This window comes from Oreochromis niloticus, unplaced genomic scaffold (assembly GCF_001858045.2).
Source record: "Oreochromis niloticus isolate F11D_XX unplaced genomic scaffold, O_niloticus_UMD_NMBU tig00007939_pilon, whole genome shotgun sequence".
Classification (NCBI taxonomy): domain Eukaryota; kingdom Metazoa; phylum Chordata; class Actinopteri; order Cichliformes; family Cichlidae; genus Oreochromis; species Oreochromis niloticus.
The window spans coordinates 212,853-225,006 of NW_020328862.1; the positions used below are offsets into that span (position 1 = coordinate 212,853).

Genomic DNA, 12,154 nt, shown 5'->3' on the forward strand with positions numbered 1-12,154 from the left:
CCGGTGTTGCTGTAATAAAGACTGTTGTGCTTTTGAATTCAGAGCCTGCGCGTGAGTCCGTTCAGTCCCATTGTGACACCAAGAGCATCAGAAACGTCTAGATGTTGCTTATAAAGGTGTGAGAAACCGGACCCAAGCAGCAGCGACGCTCCGTGCAGATCGTCAATCTGCCCCAGCTTCTGACCCCTTGCCATTGCATCAGTTAGTGTATTTGAGAGATCATAGCATTCGGGGCCGGAATAAAATCCAAGATTTTTGGAGCACTACACCGTATTGTATTGTCCGTGCCCCTGCTGACGCTGGTCCTGTGTATACAGTGGCCCCACTCCATGATCCAGAACAGAAAAAGCAGGTTAATAGACAATTCATTAAGCCGATCCCTGCTGATATCTGTGAGAAAATAAGGGCAGAGCTCCAGCAAACTCCTAACCCTAGAAGTTCACCTGAGCGGTTATCCCTGTCTGAGGATGCTGGAGACTTTTATGTGTGGCAACGAAGGGAGTCCCCGACAGGTAACCCTCAATGTTCACGAACGGCATCTGAACCTGGTTTCCAACAACCCCCAGAGGACCTGGCTATAGTACTGAGGCCGCAGTCCAGAGGGACCGAACCTGGTACCCTGACTCAACAGTGTAGTGTCCCCACTTCATTAGCTGAAAGTGGTACAGTTAGAAGAACGACACGCTCCACAGCTGGCCACCATTCCAATCCACACCATCTGCCCCAATCAGCTGAAGTCAGGCCACCTAGTGTGCATTTAGTTACAGCTCTTTACAGACCGTGGCTTTAAAGTTTCATTGTCGGGTCGCCAATGCAAAAACCAGGGGGGAGAATGTGACAGGTGAGACCTGAGTCTGGGAACCGCCCCTGGTGGGCGGAGCTGGTCTTTGTCCCTTTTATAAGCTCAGGTGTGGGCAATTAGGTATTCCTCTAGCAAACCTGAAGCTGCCAGTGCTTGGTCCAAGCTAGGCAAGTTGGTGTTTTTAAATTTCTTTCCATGAAAGCTTGATGCGGGTCCCCCTAAACTTCTGTTAGAACGGTAGGTTACACAAAAATGTACCACTTGAGCTCTGGCTGTTGGCAGAGGTTTACAGTTATTTGCACCCTTGTAGGTGGGGAAACATTGCTCCTGTGAGAACAGTATAGTGGACTTCATCGCCACTGACCCACATTTATTAGGGTGTGATACGAACTTGTGGACAGGTAACGAAAACAATACAGTTGAGGAATATTTCTGTGTTTTACTGTCCAGCGTAAGTGATCTCCTGCCTTTTATTCACAGAGTACCAAGCTGCTGCTTTGCCAAGTGGATTTCTGGCTGCGGGCAAAGGACCCGACACGTCACTGAATTTTAAACTGTTTTAAATGCGACAGACTGACTGCTGCGGCTGTCGATTGTTTGTTTCTTGTTTTATTTTTCTGTATCAGTAGGCACCACAGATATTGATTCTTTTAGTATTTTAACCTCCTTTTTTATCTATATATAGATATTGTCTCAAACGGTGAAGGCGCTGCGTGGAAAACAAATCCTTTTTTTGTCTCGCCGCTTTTGCATGCACAGCGGTGGGTCTGAGTGAAGACGGCACTGAAGACTTGACTTTTTCTATAGTGTTTTGCCCATTTGGGGGTTATGTGCGAGTTGCCATCCCTTTTTAACCTGTGTGCTGTGTTGATTTGTTCCTAAACGGTTCCCCGCAGCGCTTGTCCTGTCTCACGGGCAATCGTACAGTTTTATCGTTTTTAAACAAGGTAAAGTTTTTAATTGTTTTTACGTGCCGCTGTTACATTGTTACTTTCATTTTGTATTAAAAATTAAATTCTTTTTAACTGACTGTGCGCCTACGGCTCTGTCCTATTTTAAATAGGTACCTACCACGGGTCACACGTGGATGGTAATTCACCCACAAAAATTATTTTATCTGAGTGGAGCACTAAATCTGACTGAGTCTGAAAATTCAGACAAACTCTGAATTTTCCCAGGTGGACGACAGATGATAACAAATAGGACTGGTTTTTGAGTTTTCCAGCTAGGGTGGATAAGCTAAGACACCCACCCCAATTAGATAACTTGAGAGTGTTGATTGTACTCACATGACTTAGAAGAGAGAGACATAATGTTAAAAAATGTGCATTTCACTGTTTTACTCTTTGGTGCAGTTTTGGATACAACATTGTTATTTTTTGTTGTTGTTGTTTTTAATATTTAAATCATTTTTGGATTGTTTTTGACACTACTGATGGTGTTTCTTATCTTCTTTACATATTTAAATTTGAATTACCACAGCAAGAGATGTCACAATTAAATGTTTATTTAACAATTTAACATTTATTGTTCTATTTTGATGGAATAGAATAAATATTGTAAATGAATGATTTTCTACCTCCCAGTTTGTTTTCATTGAGTTGTCAGTAATGTGACAATAACTCAGACTGGAAGTAATCTTAATTACAAATGAATTTTCAGACTTTCGGAGGACAGAAGGAGACTGACAGGTGACTCTCAGTGATATCAGCTGATAGCAGAACCATTCAGTGCACTAGCATGAAGATCAGAGTGTTTGCTGAGGAAATACACTTAATAGTTTCAACATGAAATATTCAAAAACAAATATATGTTTGAGTGACAGAGGCAGAAATGTCTCTGTGCTGCTCTGACCCCCCTCCTCCTTTCAGGGTGGAGCCTGCTGGAGTCCGATGGTTGAGACTAGGTCTGAGGAAGTGTAAGTGTGTTTTTGATGGGATTCATGAAAACAAAGCAGCACACATTCAACCATCTTCATCATGTCAGGAGTCATCATCAAAGTGTCAATCAATGAACAGATGATGGATCAATAACTGCAGCTGGATTGTGTTTGTTCTCTCCATCAGATTCCTGTCAACTCACAATCGACACAAACACAGTGAACACAAAGCTCCAACTGTCTGACAACAACAGGAAGGTGACACATGTGGAGGAGGTTCAGTCATATCCTGATCATCCAGACAGATTTGATGTTCATCAGCTGCTGTGTAGAAATGGTCTGACTGGTCGCTGTTACTGGGAGGTCGAGTGGAGCGGAGAGGTCGATATATCAGTGAGTTACAGAGGAATCGGAAGGAACGGAAATGGTGAAGACTGTATGTTTGGATACAATGATCAGTCCTGGAGTCTGAACTGCTCTGTGATTGGTTACTATGTCAGGCACAATAAGAGACAAACATTCATCCCCTCCTCCTCCTCCTCCTCCTCTGTCTCTAACAGAACAGCAGTGTATGTGGACTGTCCTGCTGGCACTCTGTCCTTCTACAGAGTCTCCTCTGACACTCTGATCCACCTCCACACCTTCAACACCACATTCACTCAAACTCTTTATCCTGGGTTTTGGTTCTTGTCTCCTGGTTCCTCAGTGTCCCTGTGCTGAGTGTAAAGAGTGTCTCCTGTTAGAGAAACACTCTGACTGTTGAACAGATAGTTCAGTCTGTACATGTCTGTCTCTTTCACTCACAAACACGTTTTCAGATTCATGGATTCAATCAGTTGATGTTTGAAACTCTTCTAAATGATTCCTTGTAAACCTCTTCCTCTTCAGTCCTTTAAAGATGGAAGTTCCCATTATTCCAGGATCCACATGTTGTTTTTTCCACCAGTGTTCTTTTTAAATTTCTTTTTATTTTTTTTTTAATGAGGGTTAAACAGGTTTCTTCACCGAAAGGAAGGCTTTTCTCTGCCACTGAGGCCTTTGAGTGTTGCTTTCTCCACCTAATGTAAGGAGGTCAGAGCTCTTGTTGGTGCCTATTTTGTTGTGAACGCGTGTGTGAATTTTTGTGGGCCAGACGTGGTCTGTTTGAGTGAGTCTGAATGTTGTTTTGTATGCAGTCACTTTTAAGCTGATGAGCAGGCTACACATTTTCAGAACAGGGGCTGGTTGAGAACACAACAGAGGGAGGGAAACAGAGCTATGATAACTTGAGCATGCAGCTGTCCAGGAGTTCAGTTTCTTCCTCGCACCTCAGATGGGCAACAGCTTTTCTGCATCCTGATTCATGTGTGTGAGACCTTTGTAACATCAGAATCATGTTTTTTGTTTTCGCAGAAAGCAGGTCACTGTGTCTGACGTCACGGTGTGTGTGAGCTACAGAGAGGTGTTAGTCTGTGAGTGAAGTGGTCTCGAACTGGGGAAGAGATGATTCTGCAGGTCACTTTCTAACCCAGTGGACACAAAAGAAATAACATAGTTGTGTTGATGAAATATGAATGATAACATGAAGAGTGTTTGGTGTTTCTCAGCCTGAAACAACTGCTGTTTCACACCTTAAGGTTCACACTCCCTTGCTACCTCCCAGAGTCCTCGAAGAGACAAAAGACTCTTCCTGTGGAGTTGTCTGCTTCCCCCAACTTCCTTACTAGACCTCCACCATTTGTCTTACTGTATGAGTATGAAACGTTTAAATCCAGTAGCACCAAGGCATCATACAATAAAATAATGTGATTAATACATAAATAAAATAAATTCCTACACAGTTTTTATTTCAGAATTCCAGGGAAACAGTATTATGGGCAGAAATCTGTGCCATCAGAAACTGAATTTGAATAAGTTACATTTGAATTTGAATTGCTCAGATTTGATTTGAATTGTAACTTGAATAAATGTTCAGCTGCACTGTTACTCACAGGGCACCACAGTGGGTGACTGATTTTTAGGCCTGATGCCATTTCTGACACAACCCCAAAGAGATTTTTGTCTCCTCCTGAGATTCAGCCGGTGAGCTTCCACTTGGTAGGCAAATGTGTAAATAACTATATTCAGTTTTCTTTCCAAGCTCCAAGCTCCTTAGACAACAATGATCTTCACAGACAACTATATTCAGGGTTTTTAGCCCCCTTTTTTTGGGGGGGGGGGGTGCTTCCCAAAATGAATCAAAGCCCCCAAAGATTTCTTACTTTTTTGACAATATTTGGTGTTTGTGTGATACACTACAAAGAAATGTAGAAAGCATACTGTACTTGGTTGAGATGTAAAATTTTAACAACAAAAGTATAGATACCCCCCCCCCCCCCCTCCCAAAATGGTTTGTTCCAGCTCGCCTCTCCCCTACTCTGGCTCTGGTGCCCTTTGTGCCAGAGCGATGGTGGCTGAGACACAGCGGAGCAGAGGTGTGAGTGCCTGGCTTAAAACAGGACATATTAGCTGCATTTAACCTTCAGTTACTCTTTATATAGTTGGTAGGAGTCAGACCCTGTTTCTTTTTAGCTGAAAAACATTACACCAGGTAACCTGCAGTGTTGAAAAAGTGTTTCCCGACTATGTTTGCTACCCTACAATCCGTCCTACTCTGTAGTAAAATCAGCGACATTTGACCGTCCTGTTGTTCCCATTGAAATGTATACAGCATATTTAAAATATAAAACTTAAAATTGTCTGTAGCCTGCTGTTGTTGCCACTGTCCTGTTTGAAAAGGAAGGAGAGAAGCTTCTTATTTTGTCATATGTGCCGATATTAAACCTAAGGTACTAACTACCTAACTGACTGGATTCTCATTAACCTTATAACTCCTGTTGTGTGTATGTGTGTGTGTGTGTACAGAGAGACAGCCAGGTTCATAATGGATATAAAGATGTTTTTTTTTTCTTCAAAAAAGGAGCCACATTCAGGTAAATGTGTAAGATCAAATGATCCGTCAATAAAGGATAATGTTGATAGTGCTTAACATATTTATTAAATCATCAACCAATATTATGTTTAGGCCATAGCTGTTATGGACATTCCACCAGTATGGACAAGGTCTATAATCTAAATATTTTATAAATGTATTCTTATCTTTAGCCAAACTGAGTTTTGTCTATTGGATTATTATCCTGCCTTTTGTAGGTGAGTGCAGAATTCAAGAGAAATAAGACACTCCATTTGCAGTCCAAGTTCTTCTCCCAGCTGGATAGTTATTTGGCAAACCTTATGAAGACATATGCCAAGAAGGGTGGAGTACAAGGGAGAAAAATTAAGACCATCATGACACCTACAACCGTATGATAAGATATCTTTATACAAGCCCAACTGAGTGTAACTAAAACCAGAATGCAGTGATTTGCATTCATTTAACTAATCAGTTAAATTTGTAGTTAACCTAAAATATCTGTTTAGTGAAATCGATTTCACTTTGATCTACAGACAAACTAATGTGATTTCCTCCTTTATCAGGCTGTGGGATGGTAAGCTTTAGTGTTTCAGTGAGTCCAATTTAAATTTTCAGACTCTAATGTGCCGATGTCACCTTACAAATAAACAACAGCACTTTAAGCAACTCCACTGAAAAATAATTTACTGAACCTACAATGTTTATTTTACTGCTCTGTAGGGCTGCACGATTAATCGTTAGAAAATCGCGATCTCGATTCATACTTTTGTGCGATCTCATTTCCAAATGACAACAATTAAAAAAAAAAAAAAGACGAGGGCCATTGTACCGCATTTTGATCCGGGACGTAATCTGCATGAAAACAAGCGCTCACTCTTCCTGCTCAACAAATGACAAGGGCGGAGCCTTATACCACGTGATACAGAAGCTGTGCCGTGATGCTCAAATTGGCAGGAAAAAAACAACGGAGAACACGTCAGGGATGACGAGAAAGTGACAGGAGAAAATTTGCCCCGGTCAACCACCCAAACATCAATAACGGGAACCTTATACAGCGCTTCCCTATACACGTCGAACTCCCGCAGGCACAAAGAAATTACGGAGGCTATTACTTATCACCTGGCTAAAGATATGGCTCCCATCAACACTGTGCAAAACGAGGGATTTAGGAAAATGATCAACACCCTAGACAAACGCTACACAGTGCCGTCCCGCAACTATTTTTCTATTGTTGCACTACCTGCTCTATACACGCAGTGTCGAGCAACGGTGGAGACGGAATTTCAAGCAGTACAACATTTTGCGGCAACCACAAAATGTGAGACATTTGTTGTTTTTATGTTTATTTATTGTTTTTAAGTTGATGTGCAGTTAATAAGCGCAATAAATATTTATATTGGAAAAGAAAATCGTGAGAGAATCGTGATCTCAATTCTAAGCAAAAAATCGTGATTCTCATTTTATGCGAAATCGTGCAGCCCTACTGCTCTTTTTATTAAAACATCAGATTCAACATTTGCTGCACCATTCATCACTATATGGTAAACAGAATGAGTGCTTTTAACTGTTATATTTTAGTCCTCTTTATAGATTTTTAATCACTATCTGTTAATGTCTCTAGAATATACTTACAGAATGACCAGAATGTCTCACTGGTTATATGACACCCAGGCTGAAGTCCAAATGCTCAACTTTTAGAATGGATTCCTAAAATCTCTCCATCAATGTGATGAAAGGATTTATTATTTGTGAATTTAAGACATGAACATGTCAAACTTTAGGCTGTTTTAATAAGAATGCAGACCGACACACACTCACAGAGAAGTGTTGCATCAGTGAGGGACAGATTTGATGGCTGATGGGCCGGGTGGTCCCCACACTCAGAAAAATAAAGGTGCCAACTGGAACCAAAAGTGGTTCTTTAGACTGATGCCATAGAAGAACCTTTTTTGGTGCCACAAAGAACCTTTCAAACAATGGTTCTTTGAAGAACCATTTCTTTCAGTGGTTCATTGAAGAACCTTTAAAGGTGCCCCAAAGAACCATCAAGAAATGGTTCTTTGGGGCACCTTTAATGGTTTTTCAAAGAACCTTTTTAAAAATGGTTCTTTAAAGAACCATTTTAAAGAACCTTTTTTGAGTGGTTCTTTAAAAAACCATTTTAAATCTTTCAAAATAAAATGCATCATAAATTGAATTTGAGTAGGGTAAAATAAATACGACCACAGAATAGACATATATTAATGGTTTATTGTCATTTTGTAGTATACCAAAAGACAAAAAGGCATTTTAACCCTCAGCACAACATCACTACTAATACATGACACATATTAGTGTTTTAAACAGTAATAATTACATATATTTGCTATACTATAAATAAATAAATAAATACATATATATATATTTTTTATAGCTACAGATAACACAACAAATAATACATGTATTGTTTAATTAATAACATCAGAAAGTGATAAAACACATTAGAAATAGCAATAGCTTCATAACAGACCAATAAATCAACACATTTTCATCAGTAGATGTTTGCATGTTCAGTAAAAACATTTCAACAACAAGTTTATGATTAAAATGATCAATGAACTTCAGCCTTACGCTATGTAATGTACGTTTCATGTTGTACTCATGGTCCTTTGTTAGTCCAGTTTAGGATAATGTCTCTGACGTATGTTTCATATCAAATATATGTCATATCAAAACAAGCCCACACCTGCAGTTGTTTCAGTTTTTCACTGGTGTTTCCTGTCAGCTGGTCAACCTCACTCAGGTGGACATCCATATCAGCCAACCAAACGACAAGTTCCTCCCTTTGTGCTTCAAATCCCTCCCACTCTGAGACAAGGAGCTGAAAGAGATAGAGAAAAGAGTCAATTACAAAGAAGAGAGAAAAGTGAAACCCTCCTCAGAAGGTCTGACTCGCATACCTGCAGTTGACCTGTGATGGACTCCAGTTTGGCGTTCACGTCATCCCTCGTCGATGCCAACAGCCGAGTCTGCCCTGGAAGAGCTGAGTTAATGTTCGACTCCTCCTGGTCAGGCTCTCCAGCTGGATGAGCCGAGGTCTCCCCTCTCACCGCTGCCTCTGAACACAGAAACACAAATTGCATCTGAAGCAGGAGGTGCAGATTTTTTTTGCTATTCTTTTCTAAATCCAGGCTAGATCACGTGGAGGTATTTGGAAAACTTTTTTGGCCAGTGGACGACTGTTGTCTTGCAGAAAGTCAAATCAAACATATGCGATACACAATCAATTCACAAAAATAAGTCCAGTTCTTACCTGATTTCAAGTGAAATCTGCATCAAAACAGGGTGACAGAAGTAAAACGAGTGCACAAAGCCTCACTTTGTACAAGCCTGCTATTACAGTTCTCCTCTATGCAGATGACTTTCCTGTTTTCAAGGCACAACTTGGATCTGCTGTACGAATCTTATGGCTACACACTAAATGAAACAATAGTGTGCATGACTCCAGATTCTGATCCCTCATCCTAATATGGTCCCAACATAGCAACAGCAATAAAGCAAATGTTGAGGCTTCAAAATACAAAGTCCATAACCCAATGGCTGACATGGGTTTTATCATAAGGGTGATAAATATACAGATTTCAGTCTGTCTTAGAGATTTGATGTTCATTTACCTGCAGATGCACTATACGTGCCTGCTCCATGGTCTTTCCACAACATTTTGCACATCACTATTTAATACAGGAAGTAAGTGAACTAAAACAAGTCATCTTTCTTTGTGAGAGGACAATATTATGAAACAAACCTCAATGACATCATAGGGATCCCTAAAGATGCTCCTGCTGCTTCTCTTCCTCCTCATCCTAAGCTTCCTTCTCCTTGTCCTCGCCTTCCATCCAATTGTAATTCAACCTAATTGTGTTTCTCCCCCTCCTCTTCCTCATTTTGTTGGAGCTGTGAACACAATTAATGTGAATCTGGATTAATTTGTGCAAACAAGAAAAATCTACAGCTTTTTGGTCAGAGGTGCTCTTGTGATTTAAGCCGGGTAGAGTAGATTTATGTGTTGATGCTACCTGCTTCAGCTCTGGCTGCTGAGTGATATTTACACCCTGGCTGGATTACAAACTTTAACCATATGCTGAACTTTGGCCCAGCGTTGATACCTCTTGTTAGTATAACGACCTCTTCTTAGCTTGTATGTATGATGTATGATGGTGGATAAATGAAATATACAAAAAAATTAACTATATTACAAAAGAACATCTATCTTGGAAACATCAAATGACCGGAGCATAACTTGTCAACTAGTCCGAAACTAAGTTATGCAGGAACAGTCAAAGACACACCTTCTCATGTCACATTTCTATTAATTTCTATATAATTCGATTAGACAATAAAGAGTTATCTAATCTAATTGTCTGTATTTTATACAGCTCATACAGAATTCAAAGTACAGGTTCATGTGAGTATTTAATGTACGGCTCAGATCTACAGAATTTCAGAGTTTCTAGAGCAGACACAGAGCTCACGCCACAACAGGCTTCAGGCGCCATTTTAGTGACTTTAACAATATATTAAATTTTAATTTCGGTCTAGCTGACATTAGGTTATGTACGCAGCACGCAATAGAACCACATATTTTAGAAGCCAAAGGTTCAAATTAGCTGGGAGCACCTTCACTTAATTATAACAGTGGTTTTGTTAGGAAAACAGTTGGATACTAAATTGCGCTGACGTCAACAGCTAACGTATCTAGCTAATCGCTACTGTTAGCACAACATTAACAGCAAGCTACAATGACGAGTAACAAAAACAAAACAGTAATAAGGTTTTAATGAAAATGTTTTACCTTTTCTAACAGTCCCAGAATCCACAGCTTCAAAGTCCAACAGGTACTGAAGACTGTTATCCGTTTCGCTGTCACCGTCCGTGAGGTTTTTTCCCGAAAGGTCAAGGCCCGCCGCTCGCACACTCTGTCTGCGCATGCGCATCCCAACAACTGACCCCCTCCGCTCCAGGGAGGTTATAGTATGACGTGTTCTGACGTCACCTCTCTCTTCCTGTCATTTATTTGGCTCGAAACACATATTAACAAATTGCTCAGTGATGAACAACTACTCAGATCATTTACCTAAGCAGTGTGCTTTGTCAAAACGAAGTGTGTGTTCATTACACTGACATTCTGTTCTGCAATTGTTATTTACTTGTATTTTATAATTTGACTTTACATACTGCTGGGTGGTTTGTAAAGTTTACAATAACTAGTATTATCATTATGCTATATTTTCAAAAATATATAATAATCTCAAAAGTAATGCCTTGGAGTAGAAAATAGTAATGCTTTATTAAAATTTAAAACTAAAGTACAGTATTTGAATGTGTGTATTGTGTCTACTGTTTGTTAACTCACCATATTCATAATGGGTTTGTGGGGTTAGGGGTGTGTGTGTGGGGGGGGGGGGGGGGGGTCTTTAGGCTTTGGCCCTCACCCCTGCCACCAGTATATTTTTAAGCAAATATTTCTAACTTTTATTTGAATATTCAGTTTCCTACCATCTTCTCTTAAAGGGTAATTGCCAGGTATCCCGCCCTCCCCCTTCGCACACACATGCACACAAAGAAAACACACAGTATAATTCACAGCCTCATTATAGTGAATAAATATTTATGCCATTTACACCATCAAACTTAGATTGCTAAGGATGAAGAACCTTTTGTTCTTTAAAGAACCTTTTGTAATAGCTGAAGAACCATCCACAAAATAAAAAGGTTCTTTGACGTATGATGGTTCTTTAAAGAACCATGAAGACATCTGAAGAACCATTTAAGAACCATAATTTTTCTGAGTGCAGGTTTGTGTGTGCACTGAGCAGCTCGTGGTAAAACAGAGCCATGTTTGGACTCAGTGTGAGAGATATCACAGACAAACACAGTTTGGTCCTGATTGAGTCTTTGTGTTGCTGTTTGTGTGCACAGTCCATTCAGTGGACATTATTAGCAGTTATCACATAACTGTGGCTCAGATTGGCCCTCCTCCACCTGCTAGCAGGCTCAGCAGGTCGTTATCACCAATTGGTGAGCCGGATCGCTGTGTCGCTGTTGTAGGGACGACGAATCCAGATCCAGTACAGACAGACTTCACTTCACGCTGAAACTGACGCATATCAGCTAACTACTGAAAAATGTCTATTTAATCAGTTTGAATATTATTTCCTGATGAACAGAAACAGATTTCATAATGAAAAGGCTTCTGAACGTTACTCTTTTGCCACGAGCATCATCTGTATGATGGAAGTTGAGCCTGGAAATCGTTTTTTGCTAGTATATTACTTTAGCTGAGGCTAACTTTAAAGCACACCATGAGAGTGTTAATGTCACGGTTCTGGGTCGGTCCGTTGTCGGTCATGAGAATAACGTCACTAATGTTCAGTTACACTTTACTAGGTCACATCTGTGACACACGTCACTTAAATAAGGAAGGAAATATTGGCTCTGTTTTATCTGCTGGGCCCAAAAGTGACTCCCTGTATTTAAACTGCTATGAATAACTTGTTGGTCT

The 12,154-nt window shown here is 40.2% G+C and overlaps 1 long non-coding RNA gene across 2 annotated transcripts; it reads right to left on the reverse strand.

Moving 5' to 3' along the window:
- Positions 1-8,630: 8,630 nt before the first annotated feature.
- On the reverse strand, positions 8,631-10,580 carry LOC109199790 (uncharacterized). Of its 2 annotated transcripts, none has more exons than XR_002060099.2 (3): positions 10,445-10,580; positions 9,398-9,546; positions 8,631-8,710 (listed from the first exon to the last, which is right to left on the reverse strand). It is a non-coding gene; the product is annotated as an uncharacterized LOC109199790 (long non-coding RNA). The 2 variants fall into 2 exon arrangements; XR_002060098.2 differs by lacking the exon at positions 8,631-8,710 and adding an exon at positions 9,290-9,323.
- Positions 10,581-12,154: the final 1,574 nt, after the last annotated feature.